This window comes from Mauremys reevesii, unplaced genomic scaffold (assembly GCF_016161935.1).
Source record: "Mauremys reevesii isolate NIE-2019 unplaced genomic scaffold, ASM1616193v1 Contig2, whole genome shotgun sequence".
NCBI lineage: Eukaryota > Metazoa > Chordata > Testudines > Geoemydidae > Mauremys > Mauremys reevesii.
Window position 1 is genome coordinate 147,504 of NW_024100826.1, and position 15,495 is coordinate 162,998.

At 52.2% G+C, this 15,495-nt stretch overlaps 1 long non-coding RNA gene across 2 annotated transcripts; it reads left to right on the top strand.

Moving 5' to 3' along the window:
• The first annotated feature begins 685 nt into the window (after positions 1–685).
• LOC120393407 lies at positions 686–11,454 on the top strand. 2 transcript variants are annotated; one of them, XR_005592026.1, is made up of 4 exons: positions 686–807; positions 7,192–7,274; positions 10,886–10,975; positions 11,392–11,454. It is a non-coding gene; the product is annotated as an uncharacterized LOC120393407 (long non-coding RNA). The 2 variants fall into 2 exon arrangements; XR_005592025.1 differs by lacking the exon at positions 686–807 and having other exon boundaries at positions 6,921–7,274.
• The last annotated feature ends 4,041 nt before the right edge of the window (positions 11,455–15,495 follow it).

Consider the following 15,495-nt stretch of genomic DNA (forward strand, 5'->3'; position numbering starts at 1 on the left):
GCTCAACTCCTGCTTCTCCCCCGCGTCCTCATTTAGCCCCCTCCTAATCCTGCCTCCAGCTGCTTGATCCCCGACCAGTCAATTTCCTGCTCAGACCCTGGCCGCCCCCCGCTCCCTGTTGCAGCCATCGCCCCTTTCCAGCCCCTGGAACGAGCGCTCCGCGGAACGTTACGGCTGATACGGGCAGGGAGAAGGGCAGCGGCTTCAGCAGCTGTTACTGAGCATGCGCAGTGCCCGGGCGTAGCACATTGCTATGGGGCGCAATTTAATACACTGCCCGCCCCCGCCGGGGTCTCTCACTCACCGGGGGCTCCGGGCCGGGGCTGCCCAGGGGGCAGATCCCAGCTGGAAAAAGCCCCCCCCCCGGCCGGGCACGGAGGGGTTAATGCCAGGGCCCCCCGCACAGACCCGGGAGCAGCAGCTGCTCAGCCCGGTCCCCGGCTCACACGGAAGCGGCAGCAGCAGCTTTGTTCTCCCGCCCCCACCGGGGCTCGCACGGAGTATGCGCAACTTCACCTGCTGAACCCCCCCCCCCTTACCGGGGCTGGAGAGAGCAGAAGCGCCCCGGCGCAGGCTGGGAAATGTAGTTCCTGACTCTCCGGGTTGCGTTTCCCGTCTCTGGGCATGCGCAGATCGGGGGGAGGGCGGGGCGGAGTGTGATCAGCTGCTCCATTGTGAGCTGGGAGTCCGGGCGGAGCAGCGGGGTCTGTGCCGGGGAGACCCATTAACCTCCCGTGCCTGGCCCGGGCCCTGCTCCCGCTGGAACCGCCCTGGGCTCTGCCCCCGCTGCGGAGCTGCAGCCTCCAGGTACCGGAGCGAGCCCGGGGGGGTCGGGCGGTGACTCTGCCCCAGTGTCCGGGGGGGACCCGGCATCTCGCAGCGCCGGGATCTGCTCCCTGGGGCCGCGCCCGCTGGGGGCTCGGAGCTGCTGCCCTCGCCGGAGCCCAGCGCTCCCGGGCCCGGCCAGGCTCCGCCCTGGGGCCCGACGGGGGGCCCCGGAGGGAGGGGACCAGCCCCCACTGGGGTCCCGCCGGGGGGCTGGGGGGGGGGGGCCGAGGGGGGGGGGGGGAGACCGGGCTGGCGGGGGGAGACCTGGGAAAAGGGGCGGATGGAAAATGTCTCTGCAGCCCGGACATGGCCGGGGTGGGGGCGGGGAGAAGAGCCGGTGACCCCCGAGGAGCGGGGAGAGGAAGGGGGGGTTGAGATCCCAATGGATTTACCGCTGCCCCCTCCTGTGGGGACCTCCCCCATCCTCTCCCGTCTTGCCTCCTTTCTCTCTACAGAGCAACGAGCAACACCCAGGGTGACCCCCCCCTTCCCCCAAATGTCTGAGAAGTTCCCTGTTCTCCCACAATTGTGCCCCATTTTCTCTGCACTTAGCCAATGTCCAGTTCAAATCTCAGGTTTGGGGTGTTTCCCCCCATTTTTACCTGCAGTGATTTGTCCTTATTTAGGTGGGAAATCGTTCCCCTGAGTGATTCCTGAACTGGGCAGAGGGTTAATGGGCAGAGGCTGGGGGAGCCCTGAGACAGGGACACCTCTGGGCTGGGCTGCGGGGGGCCACTCTCTGCTGGTAACAGGGCATGGGAAGGCCCAGGAAGGGAAGGGAGGAGCAAGTGTCCCCAGATGGCCCAGCCCCAGGTTTCCCAGTCTAGCTACTTCCCCTCCCCCAACTGCCCAACCTAGCAGGCCCCCCACCCCTGCCACCGCCTGCTAGTCACATTCCCAGACCCCACTACCAGCCCCTCCCCACAGCCAGTGATCTCCTGGCTCCAGCCCCACTCCTTTCTCCTGTGAAAGCCACATCACCTAGGACTCCCTGCTGGCCGTGTGAATGCGAGGCAAGAAGAATCCATCCCATTCTGTTGTTGATTGAATATTCCTGTATAATCCCCTCAAATTTCCCCTCTTTTTTCTTGAACTGTTGAATGGTGACATAAAATCTCCCCAGATGTTGGTGCTTCTCTCGTATGTTGCCAGATATTTAGTTTGTGCCCCATTTTCTCCTCAGTTCTGAAATACTGATATCAAATTCTTGAAAATCTTCCTGCTTTTCTGCCCAGGTGTCTGACTGAGATCAGGGCTCTTATCGTACTGAGCGTGGTACTGGCCTTGCCTGAGATCAGGTGCTCCAGTGTGCCGGGCACTGCACAAAACCCTGACTGAATTTGGGGCACTGGTTGTGCCAGGAACTGCACAGAGCCCTGCAGAGAGCAGGGACCTTGTTGTGCTGGGTGCTACAGTGACCCTGACTGAGCTCCGGGCCCCTGTTGTGCCAGGCCCTGCATCAACACCAAGTGAAATCAGGCTCCCACTGTGCCAGGTGCTGCAGAAATGGCAAATAAAATCAGGGACCTTGTTGTTCCTGGAGCTGCAGAGACCCCCAACTGAGATCTGGGCCCTGTTCTGCCAGGTGCTGCAGAGACCCCAACAGAGGTCAGACTCCACTGTTGTGACAGGTGCTGGGGAGACCCTAAGTGAGATCTGTGCTCCTGTTGTGCTGGGCACTGCAGAGACCCCGTCTGACATCAGACCCCCCATTGTGCCAGGTAAAACCGAGACCTGGACTGAGATCACGGCCCCCCTTGTGCCAGGCAGCGCATGACTGTGGCACAGATTTCTGCCTCCATTGTGCTGGGCACTTCAGAGACCTCGACTGAGATCTGTGTCCCCGTTGGGCCTGGCACTGCACTGACCCTGACCCAGATCACACTCCACCACTCTACTGGGCACTTCACTGACCCTGACAGAGATTCTGCCCACACTGGTTCCCTCGCTGCTACTGGCAGAGAACCGCTAAGCCAGGGGTGTGTCAGGGCTCAACCCTCTGGCTGAGGCCTCGGGGCACTTTCTTCCTCTCTCGGGGCACCGGGTGAAACAGCAAAAGAGCCGATTGTCGGCAAACAAGGGTCAATAAAGGAACGAAAGAAAAGAAAAGAAATGGGTGGAGGGGGGGAACTGTGGACAAGTCCCATCAGGATATGGGCCCCTCTTACTTCTGGGGGCCCTGGGAATGTCTCAGTCCCCTTCAGAGTTTACTGGGTCTCCAGCGCAAGTTTCAGCCTGCTCCTGCTTTGAGCTCCGGGGATCCCCACCCGCCCTCAGTGAAGGCCAGAGCCCCGGATGCTGCCATCCCTCTTTGGGGCTGGAGATGCTCCACAGACTGTTCCCTCTCCAGGGTGGCCCCCCTCTGAGAAGAGTAGGTCTCGCCTGTTAACTCCTGCTCCAGTCCTGGCATGGTTTGCAGGTGTGGAGGGGCTGGGCCAGTCCAGACTAAAGCAGCAGTTTAACCCCTTCTGTGCCAGCATGGGGTTTATATAGCCCTTCACAGGCACCCAGGCCCAGGGAATGGCCCCCTATCAGCCCCATGCCTGGTGTGATGGGGTGACCCACTGGCAGCATTGCCCTTGAGGGTGCTGCTCCCTCCTGCTCCCACGCCCTCCCCTCCCCCTTTACTGCCACCACAATGCCTGTCACCTTCACTTCCTGAGGGGTGACCCCAGAAGGTGGGTTTTGTTATCCCTTTCCCTCCCCCGCCCCCCAGGATCCGTCGTGCACCCTCCATCACTCACCTCTGTCTCTGGAGACAAGGTGGGTCCTGGGGCGCGGGTGATGCTGTGCTGGGGATCCACCGTCACTGAAGGGGCAGCAGCCTTGACCCCCTAGAAGGTTGCTGGGATGCTGACGTGCACTGGAGGAGACCTGGGGCTTGACGGAGTCCATGGACCATTTGGCCCACACTGAGTCACTGTAAAGCCTGCTCTGCAGTGCTGCAAATTGCTGCTGGTGGTGTTGCGCCCGTAAGTCTCTGTCACGCTGTCTCCAGTGACTCGAGAGCATGAGCACCAACCTCAGGCAGACTGGTGAGAAACAGGGCACAAACACCGAACGGGTTGTGAGGTCTGTATGGAGATTTCATCAACCAAGTATCCAGTGTAAACGCTTCAGGCACTGTAACAGCATTAACATGGGATCACAGACAGGCCCCTTGGGTCATCCCATGTATCTCACCACGCAGGGGAGCTCACCTGTGTGACAGATGGTCCCGTAAACCAGGGGTCCTCAACCTGTTTCTTTCTGAGGCCCCCCCAACATGCTATAAAAACTCCATGGCCCACGTGGGCCACAATAACTGGTTTTCTGCATACAAAAGCCAGGGCTGGTGTTAGGGTGTAACAAGCAGGGCAACTGTCTGGGGCCCCATGCCACAGGGGCCCCCACAAAGCTACATTGCTTAGGCTTTGGCTTTGGCTTCAGCCCTGGATGGTGGGGATCAAGGCCCCAGACTTCAGCCCTATGTGCTGGGACTTCAGCTTTCTGCCCTGGGCCTCGGTGAGTCTAATGCTGACCTGGCTTGGCAGCCGCCCCAAAACCCGCTCGTGGCTCCCCAGTAGTCCCCAGGCCCCTGGCTGAGAGCCACTGCCTTACACCACGAATCCCAGCAATGTTCAGGTTACTGCCAGTCCCAAAGAACCAGCCACTTACTTAGGTCAATTGAATCTAGATCTCACAACAAAGACAACATTTGTAGCCAGTCCTGTCATAACCTGTATTAAGATTTATTTAAGGGGAAACTAGAGTTGTTTACAAAGTTAAAGCAGGTAATCCTATAGATGCAGATGAGTTAGTCTTAAATTTAAAAGGTAATAGAAGCTGCTATAATAAGCAAGCTCTACATATTCTTTAGGACTAACCCTGGCTAAGCAGCTGAGGATCTCTTGCTTATGCCTAGAAACTTTGCCCCCCAGAGTCCAAGCAGCTACAGATAATCAGTTCCTTCTGTATGGGGGTTTTATCCCCTTCCTGCCACGTGCTCTGAGCTGCAGACTCAGCTAATGGGAAGTCAAGAGCACAACAATGGTCTTTTGCCTTCTTTAACATCCCATAATACTCTATCTGGTGTTGATGGACCTTTCCTGCCAGACAGGGTGTAATGCATTCTGTTGCCAATCAGCACTTCACCTAGGTAAAGTTTCTCTCTTGTCTGGTGATTTATGTAGCCACAGAGGCTCACAATGCAACTAGTCAGATGTTAACCGAGGCAGCAACTCACAAGCATTCAATAAAGTCTAAACACTAAACATCTTATCATTCTAATACCTGTTTTAAAATACTAACATGGATGAGCCAGACGGATTCCAGCTATGCCTTTGTCCATGTTCAGTTAAGACATGGGGGCTTTTGCAAGAGCTAACACCTCATCTGCCAGTGTCACAGGCAGGATGGGCAGGGATGGTGTCTCTAGCCTCTGTTTGCCAGAAGCTGGGATGGGTGACAGGGGATGGATCACTTGATGATTCCCTGTTCTGTTCATTCCCTCTGGGGGTGCCTGGCATCGGCCACTGAGCTAGATGGACCGTTGGTCTGACAATGGGCAATTCTTATGTGCACAGTCTCTATCAGGAGTATCTACTCATTTGGACTCAGTGGGGAGCCACAGAAAGAAACGAGATGTGCTGAGGCAAGAAGGCCCAGTCTCAGCGCCCCACACCGCCCGGGTTCACGCTTGCCAAAAGCTAAAACGAGCCCCGCTCATGAAAGGGGGCACTCCCAGGAGAGACTGATGCTCCAGCCTTTGTACAAACAACTTTGTAAACCTGAGACAGCTGCCTTGGGGACAATGACAGGAGAATCTCCCAGAGTGATTCCTTTGATTCTGCTCTTCTCTGGCCTTTGGTTCATAGAATCACAGAACTGGAAGGGACCTTGAGAGGTCATCTAGTCCAGTCCCCTGCACTCAAGCCAGGACTAAGTATTATCTAGACCAGGGATCTCAAACTCCTGGCCCGTGGGCCTCCCCAGTGTGGCCCGTGGGGCTCCAGCAGTCTTGGGGCTGGGTCTCCCTTGGCCCCACCTGTTGCCCCCAGGCGCTCCCCCGTCAGGGCCCCCGGCAGCACAGTGGAGCTAAGCAGCGTATGCCTGCTCGTTCCAGTGGCTGCCTGCCCCTCCCTGGGGCCCAGGGGTGAGGCAGGGCTGTGCCTCCACGTGCTGCTGCCTGCCCTGAGGGCCCCTGCGGCCAATGGGACGCTGTGTGGGCGGTGCTAGGGGGCAGAAGCGTGGGGAGGCCCCACGGACTGCCCCACGACCCACCCCGCCTTGGAGCCCCAGGTAAGAGCCGCACTCCGCCTCCCAGAGCCTGCACCCCCACCTCCTCCCCACAAACTCCCAGAGGCTGCACCCCCTTCCCACACACCCCCTCCCACCCCAAACTCTCCCGGAGCCTGCACCCCCACCTCCTCACACACCCCCAAACTCCTCCCAGAGCCTGCACCCCTTCCCACATACCTCCTCCCACCCCAAACTCCCTGCCAGTCTGTGCCTCGTCCCCACATATACCCCTCCTGTCCCAAAACTCCTCCCATAGCCTTCATCCCCTACCTACACCCCTCCCCACACCCCAGCCCCAAAATTCCCACCCAGAGCCTGCACCCCCATCCTACACACCCCCTCCCCCCCGCACACACCCGCCCAGAGCCTGCACCCCTACCTACACCCCTCCCCACACCCCCAGCCCCCAAACTCCCTCCCAGAGCCTGCACCTCCTCCCCACACACCCCATCCCACAAACTCCATCTCAGAGCCTGCACCCCAGACCCTCTCCCCCACCCAAACTCCCTCCCAGAGCCCAACCTCTCACCCCTTCTGCATCCAAACTCCTCCCAGAGCCTGCACCCCAATCCCCTGCCCCAGACCTCCTTCCCCACCCAAACTCCGTCCCAGAGCCTTAGGCAGGTGGGGGTGGAGTTTTTTGGGGGGCAGGTTCTGGGCGACATGAGTGACATTGGCCCGCTGGGAGGATTTGAGGACTGGCACTAGCCCTAAGGTAAAATGAGTTTGAGACCCCTGATCTAGACCATCCTTGACTGGTGTTTGTCTAACCTGCTCTTAAAAATCTCCAATGATGGAGATTCCACAACCTCCCTAGGCAATTTATTCCCAGCTTGGCATTGTCTGCAAACTTTCTAAGTGTGACAGAGCGACTCTGTTGCTGGGAGGGTTTCGCCATGTGTCAGAGGGTTACACCCTGGGGGAGGGGGCTATGCCTGTACTGGAAGAAGGTCACTCAGTGCTTCACAGTGTAGCAGAACCTAGAATGTCCATTAGCAGGGAAAAATCCTTGGGGGAATCAGCTTGTGGAATGGACAAAAGCCCCATCGGAATGCTCTCCCATTGCCCTTCTAACCCTGGCAGGCTACAGAATAACATCCACATTTCGCTCCAGATCAACCCATCCTCCCACGGGGAAGGAAATGTCTGCAATGGAGCTGGCTCAGGTAAGGGATTATCAGGGAGCTGGTGGTGGGTTCTGCTTGGAGGGAGAGGAACAGTAAATGCATAGGAGGGTGGGAGGTGCTGGAGATGGTGGGAGGCAGGAAATATCGAGGTTGGAGAAAGGGAGGGGACAGGGCGTGACAAACCTGCTGAGACTTGTGTAATCTAGGGTGTGATTGGTTGTCACCTCCGGGGTGCAGTCTGGGGGGCTTCTGGGAACCGCTGTGCCCTCTTACCCTCAAGCTGGGCTGCCCCTTCTCATGCTGCTTTGCTGGAGATTCAGCCAGCCTCTGTAGGCCCTGTTATCACCCAACACGACAGCAGGTGGCACTATACACCCAACTAAGCTACCTGAGTGCTTTACCTAAGCCACTCAAGGTCAGATAGAAGACAACAGCCAATTTCCCAGCTCCCCAACCTTGCACACCTGCTGTAGTAGAAATCCAGAATTATACCATCTTATACTGCATAGGATCTGTATAATGTAAACTCATTAATATAGTTCACCTTCCCCTCAATATGGGAAAGATATGCACAACAAGCTTGTGCAAACCAAGCTGAGATTTTCCCTGGACACTTCATTCAAAATACACTGCTTAAGATAAAGCATAAAAGAAGTTTATTGACTACAGAAAGATAGATTTTAAGTGATTATAACTGATAGCAAACAGATCAAAGCAGATTACTTAGCAAATAACCAGAAACTCAAACTAAGCCTAACATACTAGATGGATAGAATTTGAATTAGTAATTTCTCACCCTGACTGATGATACAAGCAGTCCACCAAGTTTCCATACACAAGCTAGAAATTTGTTTACCCTGGGACCAGCACTTCCCCCAGTTCAGTCTTTGTTCCTTAGGTGTTTCCAGTTCTCTTGTGTGGGGAATGAGGCCAAGAGATGATGTCACACCCCACCTTACGTAGCTTTTCCATATGGCAGGAACCCTTTGTTCCAAACTCAAGTCCCAGTCCAGTTTGTGGAAAAATACAGGTAACAAAATGGAATTCAGTGTCATGTGGTCTGGTCACCATAGTATAGTAAAGAGAGTCTTGCACTGTGCATACTTACAAGTTATGGACACCACTGGAAACAAAGATCGAGGGGCAAGGGAGCCCATCAGAAGAAGGCCTCCTTCAGTTTACACTGTCTCGGTGACCTGACAAAATGGAAAAATGGTAACTAACAGAGGTGTTTTATCCACTTCCTTATGGTAATAGGATGGCTACATACCATATCTGCTCCTTTACTCTGATTACAGCAATGTCAATAGCTGCCCCAACACATATGTGGCCTTTGGGAAGTCCATAATTAAGCATCAAGGATTAATACTCATGATTTACATCACTTATTTATTAATAATTCTAATATATGAATGCGGCCCAACTGCTGAGATACTGCATAGCAACCTAACTGCTAAAGCCCACCCCTTCGTTCAGAATCCTGTGGGGTATTGCACCTCTTGGTGATTACTTGTTAGTTTTTCAAAATGTGGAGTCAAAATATCTCACCTGGGATTCTCTCCTTATCCTGAGGCCTATTCAGGTAAATCCCAGACTTCAGCAGAATCACTCCCACAAAGCCTCAACCTAATATAAAGCCCTTAACTGTAGCAAGCTCAGGCTGTGTTTACAGTACCGTGGCCAGCTGACCTACGCTGCGCAACTCCAGCTGCGTGAATAATGTAGCCGGAGTGAACATAACTTAGGTTGAGTTACTGCCGGGTGTGCACTGCGGGGGGTCGACGGGAGAGCATCGGGGGTAGAGTCGGGTAGAGTACAGGGGTTGACTGGAGAGCCATCTGCAGTCAGTCTGCAGTTGATTTGGCGGGTCTGAATTAGATCTCAGAGCGTCGATCCTGGCTGTAGTGTAGACCTGCCCTTAATAGCCCATTTATCTATGTTCACCTCCTTGCCCCTCCATTCATGTTCCAAGCTAATAAGGAATTCTCTGATAATGACATTTTATCTCTAGCGAGTATAAAATTTCCCATGAGACGTGAGACTAGGTCAAAGGTCATAAAATCAGGTCGGGGTCAACAGGGGTGAGAGTTTGGAGAGACTCTTGGCCCCCCACTCCCCATCGGCAGCAGCCACAAGCTGTCTTCCCTCCGGGGTCCTGGGATCTTCGAGTCTGTCCCTCCTGAGGTTGCGTGGCCCAGTTCTTGTTTCTTACATTCTCCTTTTCTGGAAGAATTAGAGGCTGTTGCTCCTGAATTTCAGTGTTTAATTCCCCAGCCTTCTCCACACACTGGGGGAGTTTAATTCTCCCTCCCATTACACCTGAATCACTAGATTTCCTAATTCCCCAGAATGTGCTTTTGCAATATCACAGTTCTGGGACAGCTAAGCCTCTGACCTGCCTCCATGACGTGCTCAAGGAATGGTCTCTCGGGTATCAGGCCTCTAGCCAGCCCTTCTCTGTGGGTAGGGACCCACATGTCTCTCCTTTTTGACCAGGTTTGAGGATTGCAGCTTCTCCTACACTGTGTTCACTGGACTAACCTCCAGTTCCTGTGCTTTGCTGTCTCTCCAAGGGCTGTGAGCAGTGTGTGTGTGATAGAGGTGGGAATTTTGGTGATATTTCTATGATGCCAATACACACCTCAGTTTCCCTCTGTGATTCGTATTGCTATGATTAGAAAGAGCAGGAGACATGAGGTGTTTCATCACGTAGCTGTCATGGGGTGATATGAATGGGTCATTAAGGACTGGCTGGGACCAACCTACATCAGTGGAATACCCGACAGAGACAAGGGAATAATTGTCACCTGTCCACGGGAGGATCTCCCCTTGGCTGAGTGAAGCATACATGAACTCGTTATGTTTTTGGGAGTAGGAAGAACTGGGCTCCCAGATGCAGGAAGCTCTATTGGAGAGAAGACAAATGGACAGGTACGGTGAAAGGAAACCAAACTACTTTCTACAGCAGCATGGCTCAAGGGCATTGGCCATTATGGACTACATTGTCGTCTTTGCTTCTCTATGCTAATCTAAAGACTTTCCATGCTGTGTTTCAGTTGACTAATAAACCCTGCTATGTTTTAAAAGTCTGCCCAGTGTCACAGCACGAACTTGCTCTGTGCGTTGAATGAGGAACTGTCTCTGAACAGGAGTGTCATTCAGCTGGGCCTGTTGTCAGAGCTCACAGGTTGAAATAGGAGTGTTGAAGCCAGAGGAATAGCAGCAATTTCTGGAAAACACTGGCCCTAGTCATAACATTAAATAGAGTAGTCTCAAGATCTATACCTGTGTTCATCAGATCTGTCCCTCTGCCTTCACATAGTTCACTTTGCTGGTGGGTTCCACCTCTTCCCCCATCTGTGTCTGTCTTGTCTATTTAGATTGTAAATTCTTCAGGGCATAGGCCATCTTCTATTCTGGGTTTGTGCTGTGCCTAGCACAGCAGGGGCCCACGGTTCGTTGGCTCTTAGGCACTAAGGTAATTAATATGATTTATAATAATAATAATCTTTTCTGCCACTTTGAGCCAAGGAGGCCGGCCTTGGGATGTTACGTCTTAAAAATGAGCTGGGGTTAAAACCATGGAATATTCCTTGTGACAAGTATCCCACAAATTCCATGGACCTTCCTTGTTTTCTTTCCCTTCCCAGGGTTTCCAGTTTCCAAACCTGATGTGATCTTGCACCTGGAATAAGGGGAACAGCTGTGGGTCTCAGATCTCCCGAGAGCTGTCTGCACAGGTGAGGAATTGGGTGAACCCTCTCAAAAACTGTCCGTGAATACAGGAAACATTTGGGATGCCCTACAAAGACTCTCCAAGTTGTAAGCACTCCAAGTTCAGGATTGTTCCCTGCAGATGTGGAATCATTAGGCAGATGTCATTCATGGCTTCCCACCTTTCCTGACTGACAGTTGGCAGCAGGTCCCTCCCCAATCTCACTTTCCCCTGAGAGTTCTGGTGAGATGCACACCTAGAACGGATCCCTTCCTCTCTCTCCTTTGGGGAAGGGTTTGGGGAAAATCAGCTCCTGATAGGTTTGATCTCTCCCGCACTATTTTGGTTTGTTCACACCTTTTTCCATTCCTCTGTCTGAGATTTCCTTTCTTTGTGGTGCAGGGAGTGACCTATGTCTGGATTCTCTCTGTCTCCCATCAGGTGATAGGATGGTGAGTGAGAACGAGGAGACACCCCAGCAGGAAGATGCTGAGCAAGTAGAACCACATGGGACGTTATCAGGAAGACCCAAAGGAATGTTTCCGGGAGTTGTGCACTCCCAGAAAGAACAAATGCCTGTGAGATTAAGCACAGGCCAGAGGAAAACTTCAGTAGCCACTCAGACCTTATTACGTGCAAGAGCATCAACTTGGAAGAGACACGCTACACATGCCATGAGTGTGGGAAAAGCTTCAGTGGGAGCTCAGACCTTCTCACACATCAGAGAATCCACAGAGGAGAGAAGCCCTACATGTGCTCTGAATGTGGGAACAGCTTCAATCGGAGCTCACACCTTATCAGACATAGGAGCATCCACACAGGAGAGAGACGCGTACACGTGCTCTGAGTGCAGGAAAAGCTTCAATCGGAACTCAAGCCTTATTAGACATCAGAAAACCCACACAGGAGAAAAACCCTACACGTGCTCTGAGTGTGGGAAACGCTTCAGTTATAACTCAGTCCTCATCTCACATCAGCGAATCCACACAGGAGAGACACCCTACACGTGCTCTGTGTGTGGGAAAAGCTTCAACCAGGGCTCAAGCCTTATTAGACATCAGCAAATCCATACTGGATGGACACCCTACACATGCTCGGAGTGCGGGAAATGCTTCAGTTATAGATCAGCCCTTCGCTTACATCAGAGAATTCACACAGGTGACAGACCCTATGGATGCTCTGAGTGTGGGAAACGCTTCATGGATCGTTCAGCCCTCATCACACATGAGAGAATCCACACAGGAGAGAGACCCTACATGTGCTCTGAGTGTGGGAAAAGCTTCAATCAGAGCTCAAACCTTATCAGACATCGGACAATCCACAGAGGAGAGACGCCCTACACATGCGCTGAGTGTGGGAAGAGTTTTATGCAGAGCTCTGCCCTGATCACACATCAGAGAATCCACACAGGGAGGTGCCCTACACGTGCTCTGAGTGTGGGGAACGCTTTAGTTATAGCTCAGCCCTCGTCTCACATCAGAGAATCCACAGGAGAGACATCCTACACGTGCTCTGAGTGTGGGAAAAGCTTCAGTCGGAGCTCCAGCCTTATTAGACATCAGAAAATCCACATGTGAGATAACTGTAATAAATGCCTTGATTCCGGCTGGCCAAAGATTGTTTTTAAAAAGATCACAAATGCGAATTCCCACAGAGCGACCTTTGCACCATGTTCAGCGTGGTCTCTCAGCTCCCCTAGATGAATTGCCTGCTTCTGCCTTTTGCAGCTCCCCGTTCTTTGGGATCCGTCCTGTGATTTTTTTTTCCTGTCAACTCTTTTCCTTTTGAGTTGTAGGAGTGTGTATCCCTCCAGCCAGGAATGTTCTTCACAGGGAGAAGAGGTGGGGGAGAGAGGTTGGATCCCAACAAGCTACACTGAGGTAAAAACTACCTGGGCCTTACATCCACTAGGGCTGCACATGGCGTTGGCTGCTCAAGTTAGTGATCTTGGTGTAAACAGATAATTATAGTTGTAGAGAAGCTGCAGCCCAGGTGCAGTGGTTGGTATTAGCTTTCCCCTTGACCTGACCTAAACTCCATCACCTTTCCTAGTCTAAACAAACCCTGAGCATCACGGTTACACTGTCCCCCCATTTCAAAGCAATTGTTAGTCATCAGTGACAATGAAATTAAATGTGAAGTTAATTAGTGTAACGTAAGAGGCTGATTCTGTGATAACTTTCAGTGTTACAGTATGATTCAGGTATTCTTCTAGTTCTCTCCCTGCCCCCTCCTACTCTATTGGAAATGGTGGCTAATCCTGAAATTAAAACCTCACTGCAAAGGAATTAGAGTGGGGGAATATGTGAGAGAAATAGCATGCACGAGAAGAGAGACCCAGTACGGCCTGTAATTATTTCTATTTAAAATGGAATTTATTTTGATAAATTTTAAAATAAATCTTCTGTTAAGAAGAAAATTACTTGAGACAAGATGTGCAACCTTTTACCCATCCTGTACAGTACTGATATGTTTTTGTTTGTTGGTTTGTCTGTCTCTCCTCCGGTGGTTGCTTTTTAATAAAAGAATCATTTTGGTTTGAAAGCAATCTTTATTCCATTAATTGAAAGCAAACAGAGCCCTGCAAAGCAACAGGCAATTTTCTTAAGCCTTCATAGTGCTTTGTCTGCACCAATAACAATCACCTCCTAGCATTACAAGCACTGCACTCCCATGCATAGCAACAAATATTAGTGGCTTTCAGCTTCAAATTGCTGCCTCAAGGTATCTCTGATCCTTATGGCCCTGCGCTCCGCCCCTCTAATAGCCCTGGTCTCTGGCTGTTCAAATTCAGCCTCCAGGTGCTGAGCCTCAGTGGTCCAGCCCTGAGTGAAGCTTTTACTCTTCCCTTCACAAATAAATGGCCAAAAGCACACTCAAGAGTCATTCTGCCCTTGCTCAGCCTGTTGTTGAATTGCTCCTTGCTGCTGTCAAGGTGCTCCATGAATGGCTTCATAAGCCACGGCACTAAGGGGTAGGCAGGGTCTCTCAGGATCCCAGTGGGCATTTTGACTTCCCCTACGGTGATCTTCTGGTCTGGGAAGAAAGTCTCTGCTTCCAGTTTCCTGAACAGGCCAGTGTTCCAAAAGATGCGTGTGTCTTACCAGGCCAGCGTGCATTAATGTCTGTGAAATGCCCACGGTGATCCACAAGTGCATGGAGAACCATAGAGAAGTACCCCCTTCTGATTAATGTATGCCATGACTAGGTGGTCTGGTGCCAGAATTGGAATATGTGTGCCATCTATCGCCCCTCCGCAGTTAGGGAAGCCCACTTGTTCCACTGTGGTCAGCACCTCCATGAATGCCACAAGCGATCTCGTGTCATAGCTACTATATGTGGCGAGATCAATAATGAACTCCTCTTGCCTTTGTAGTTTAAGGAATAACTCCACTGCCATTTGTAACGTTACTAGTAAGAGCGAGCAGCATATTGATCAATAGTGCAGGATCCATTCCTGCAGCCCAAAGAGGCAGAATGTGCAGTACACCAGCCATTGAAAGATAGCACCAAATGCGGACAGAAGCACAGAGATTTCTGGGATGCAAAACAATGCATCACGCTGGATTGGGACAGGACCCAGGATGCCCCACGACCCCCTCCGCCTTCCCACAACTCTTAGGAGCAGAAGAGGAAGAGATGTTCAGTGGGATAGCTACCCAGAGTGCACCGCTCTGAATACTACTGCAAGTGCCGCAATGTGAACACACTATTGCACAGGTAGCTGACAGTGTGAACACACAATAGCGGTTTCCCTTCAGCACTCTCTGAGCAGCACTGTAACTCCCGGCGCTGTAACTCTGCCAGTGTAGACATAGCCTCAGAGAAACGGACTGCCAGGATCCCTGGCCTGATCCCCTGTGGGGAATGAAGCACAATGGCGACAGGCTGTGCAGCCTTCACTAGTCTCCCTGTACCTGCAAAGCCCGACATGCTGGAGCATCTGTGCCATTACCTGGTTCCTAAACTGGAGCTACAGGTCCTACCCCATGTGAACCAAAGCCCGAGAGGTGCAGAGATCCAACCCCTTATAATCTTAGAAACATTTTGTTCCTTTTTCTAATTTTTGTCTGTTTCTTTTTATGAACTTGGAGACCTCCCAGACTTTCTATTAGATTGCGGTGTAACTGTGCGGCTCAATGAGGGTGAGAGTGTGAACACCTCTGAAATCTACAAAGGGAAGATGTTAGGAAGAATAGTTCCCCAAATCTTAATAGCCTTAAAACTCTGCCCCATGAAATGACAGAATGCACGATCCTCACCTGTGCAAGCATTGCAAGGAATTGAGCTGTCAGATATACATTGTTCAACGAGAGCTGTTTGAACTTCTTTTGCTAATGTCTTTATAAGGTCTGTACGTGTTTTGGGGCGAGAAGAAATATTAGCTACACAAGAGTGAAATCTAAGGAGAAATTGTAATTGGCTTTGAGATTGTGGGCTAAATGTAAGCAATAATTTGGTTTCGGTATTGAAATATTCAGCTGGCCTAATCTGGGATGCACTGCCTTGGTAAAAATCTCTGATTGGGGTTTCGACATCACTAAT